Source organism: Odontomachus brunneus, unplaced genomic scaffold (assembly GCF_010583005.1).
Source record: "Odontomachus brunneus isolate Ranch 3 - 2012 unplaced genomic scaffold, Obru_v1 Obru_scaffold_018, whole genome shotgun sequence".
Taxonomy (NCBI): Eukaryota; Metazoa; Arthropoda; class Insecta; order Hymenoptera; family Formicidae; genus Odontomachus; species Odontomachus brunneus.
In genome coordinates, this window is record NW_022639468.1 from 1,113,977 (window position 1) to 1,118,147 (window position 4,171).

The 4,171-nt window shown below is 34.4% G+C and overlaps 1 protein-coding gene across 1 annotated transcript in view; it reads right to left on the reverse strand.

Annotated features, from left to right (window-relative positions):
* Positions 1–4,171, reverse strand: part of LOC116841751 — a 177,891-nt gene that overhangs the window by 160,926 nt on the left and 12,794 nt on the right. Inside the window, exon 2 of the mRNA XM_032810079.1 lies at positions 1,783–1,870. The gene's annotated coding sequence lies outside the window, so the exon portion shown is untranslated. The remainder of the gene's footprint in view (positions 1–1,782; positions 1,871–4,171) is intronic.

The following is a 4,171-nucleotide window of genomic DNA, read 5'->3' on the forward strand; positions in this document are numbered from 1 at the left end:
CCCTCGCGAGAAGTTGTAGACTCCTCCTACTTTCTCGCTACAGCCACGCGGTCATTCAACTTTCACTTTGGAAGCAATGCGCGCCGGCGTGATAGCAACTGTCGCACGAGCCTAAACCTCAACGCTAATCACGCTTTTCTGATTCTCAAACCAAACAATCTTATACGTGACGCTCGTATAAAAAAAGCAGAATTGGGAAATTAAAAAAGTGTACTTAGCATTCGCGAATACACATCAAGAATACGGCTTTTAATATAGTAAAAATATATAAACAGGAATACTATAGGATAGTAAAAATATTAAATGATTAAACAGTTGTAACTCGCGAATAGGTTGAAGATATCGTTACCGTGGATCAAAGGAAAAGAAATAATTGTCAATTATTTGCAAAATAGTAAAGAGCTGTTTAGCTCAACTTCATGAGCTCTCGCATACGAGCACTGGTATGCTTTGTGTCAGGCATTCTGTATACATTCCCAATGAAAAAAATATAATAAAAAAATTGTAAAAAGACACATACACAAAACTTGTTTTACATATCCTTTAATTGTATAGGATCTCTGGATTTAACTGCTCGTGTGTAGAGAAAACTTATTAAATAGAAAAATGATGTATAGACTCTGTCACGGTAATTAATGAAAAAAATTGGTCAATTAATGCGAGCGATGCGATGGGACAAGCTCAATAGAGTTAATTCTTTATAGAGTCGAATGCTTGAGATTTAGGCGTATAAGATATTTAGAAACTGTTTATAATTATGGTAGATATTATTTATCACTTTCTTAGCTACTCGACAAACAAATATGCAGTTTAGTTTCTACTAATAAATTTGTATCTCACAGAGAAAATATATGTTGTCTGTAATAACCTACTTTTAACAATGTCAGCAAAACAATTAGCCTTTTAGCTAAGTTCAAATCTTAGTCACTGAGATTTAACTGATATTATTAACTATCAGTCATTTTTTTGCGTGTAAGCACAGACTTACGATACACGTATATCGCGACAGAAACATAGTGCCTTCGTGTGTAAATAACGCAAGCCCTTCGTAAATAGAGCACCATTGGTAACGCGAGGAAGAGGGGGAGGAAAGGATTATAACGCGGACGTTAATTATAATCAGGCCTTTTAGATGAGGCGATAACGATTATCTACGCGATACCGCGAGGTGGGCCGTGTATTACGCAAAGTTTATCACGGGTCAAACTGAAATGAACGTGCTAGCTACACGTGTCGGGTTAACCATTAATCCAGGCTTACTCATACACAATTCAAATGCAACCCAAAGCCACGGCGATCCGGGCTCGCCGTCCTCTAATTTAAGCCACATCACAAGAGCGGCGAACGTTGATTAGCCTAGGCAAATGATTGGTGATACGTACCTGGCCGGCAATCTCGTCGGTAAGCATAGCTTATTTACACGACGAGCACGGCACCATGTTTGCATTTGGTAGTAAGAAGCTGCGGATCCCATTACGCGTCTACTACTACATAACTCGTTGCATAAATATACAAGATATGTTTTAAACATTTGCGCCGGTTGTTTTCATCGCGTCTTAATTTGCGTCTTAACTAATATTATTTAAATGCTATTGTGCAAATCATAAATAGAAGCGTAATGCCAATTAAAACCCTTTTCGTCGTTTCTTTTCCCTTTATTGTTATCCTACAAAATATTCATCCACCGTTCAGATTAATATATCATTGTATTATTGATTCAGGAATTTTAATATATGATACGCTTTTGTACGATTTGCAAAATTCTGTTGGAAGTTTGCTCACCGAATCTCCAGGGATTTCATTATTCATCAATTTCTCAGAGATTTCCACTCCAATGGGCAGATCAGTCGAGCAAACCGGATGCATGTCACTGAAAATAATGGAGACGAGAGAAAAATTAATTGAAAATAAAAATGATAGAAATGATGCTCGTGTAATGCCGATCGGCAGTAAAAGCGTGAGTTACGCGCCAACAAGTGTCGCGCAGCGTTAAGACGCGAGCACGGTGGATTGATCGCCGGCCGTCAACGGTTTCATGGTCCTCCATTATATGGCGAAATTTATGGGGCATTTTTCGCATTTTCGCCAGCCCCACTCGCGCTTTCTCCCTTATCTATTCCCCGGCGTGAAACGCGGAACACGGTGACTTAAGGTGATATAAGGAGGACGCGCGATCCAACGAAACATTCAAGGAGACAGAGCGTCGTAAAGCTCCCGGTTCCTCGTCGGAGTATCGCGAAACTCATTCCAGTTTATGGAATGCATCTGGCGGATGCATACAAGTGGAAGAAAATGGAGAAATAGTCGCGCCCAGAGACATCGGTGAATTAAAAAGGGGCCGAAGGCAATTGGAAATCAATGAAATCGTGAATTTGACATTTCGTGTCGATGAAAAGAGCAGTTTCTAAACAGTTTCTGAATTCATTTTGTTCATTCCTGCTTGGTATACCGTAACATCGAATAAAAGATTTATATATCTCTTCGAGTTAAACTACGTGGATCAAGATAGGAGAAGATTAGGTCATTATTTGGGTCAAGATTAAAATTTTATGATTCAACGGAGTAAATTTCCATCTGTTTTTTTTTCAATTCACCAGTTCCTTGCAGTTATAATTACTTATAAAGAGAAGCAAATGCTGGCTATTAATGACATGTTCTATTCTGTCTTGGCAATATCGCAAAGACCTTGCGCTCGCAATTAAACCTCGGCGACGTAGTAAATCGCGTATAATCGCGAGACATCTCTCTATCCCCCTCCTTCCCTCCTACTCAGACAGGTAAGCATCTAGGTCAGGACGTAAAGTTTAAGGGTTACTACTGAAATTTGCATATCGCTCGGGTCCGAAGCGCGGGATCCTCATCTTCCCTAGAAAGCCACATACGTGCCCATGCACGCATACAAATGCACGTACGTGTATATCTACACTCGCAAACGTGAAATTAAAAACGTATCGTCGTGAGATACGCGAACATATCTCGCAGTCATAATCTTTTGATCAAAAGCCTGATACGCTGCTGCTAATTCCTTGATTGCTAATACTTCGTAGAAACACACAAAATAGAATAAAATGAAAGTAGCATTGAAATGAAAATACCAATTTCCGCGGACGTACTTAATCATTAACATTCTTATTGCTTTTTTTCTTTAAATACGGATATTTAAACTTTCAACATAAATATATATTAAATGTATATATTTAATGTACGTACATTGAGAGAAAAAATATCTAAGAAATAGAAATATTTATTTCATGAGTATATAATAATATATTTACTTATACTAATATGTAAAATATTTTTCCAAATAAGAAAATATATATTTTCTTATACTTTTAACTTTTCATGAAAAAAATTGTTTATTCTATTTAAATAAAAAAATTTATAATTAAGTAAATATATTATTAGTATCCGTCGAATAAATATTTTTTATGTTTTTTAGATATACATATACACATTGAATATCTAAGTCTTTAATCATTAAATTCTTCTACTTAAAAATTGAAATAAATATATTATTAGTTTTTTTAGATATTTTTATCTCACAATGTGCATATATATATAAAAGATAAGAAATATTTATTCGACGAATACAACCCAGTAAACACAAAGTATCATCGACATTACAATGTCATCACAATCATATGATATATTACGTAACAATTTGTTATATAACAAAGTAACAGTTACATAATATATCCTATGATTGAGCTAACATTGTAATATAGATGATACTTTGTTGAGTAATAATATACTTACTTAATTCAAATTTCTTTTATTTAAATAGAATAAAGAATTTCTTTCATGTGAAAAGTTAAAAGTAAAAATAAGTTTAAGAAAATATATATTTTCTTATTTGGAAAATATTTTACATATTAGTATAAGTAAATATGTACTCATGAAATAAATATTTTCTATTTCTTAGATATTTAAATATGCGTATTTAAAGAAGAAAACAATAAGAACGTTAATGATTAAATACATGTCTGGAATTAGTATTTTTATCTTAATGCTGCTTTTATTTTATTCTATTTTTGTGTGTTTTTTATGAAAGATTAGCAATCAAGAAATTAGCAACAGCGTGTCAGGCTTTTGATAACAAAATTCTATTTAAGTGCGCTTCGAGAACTTAGCGCACCTTTTTTTAAAAGTCTATTTTTTTGTATTTAATGAC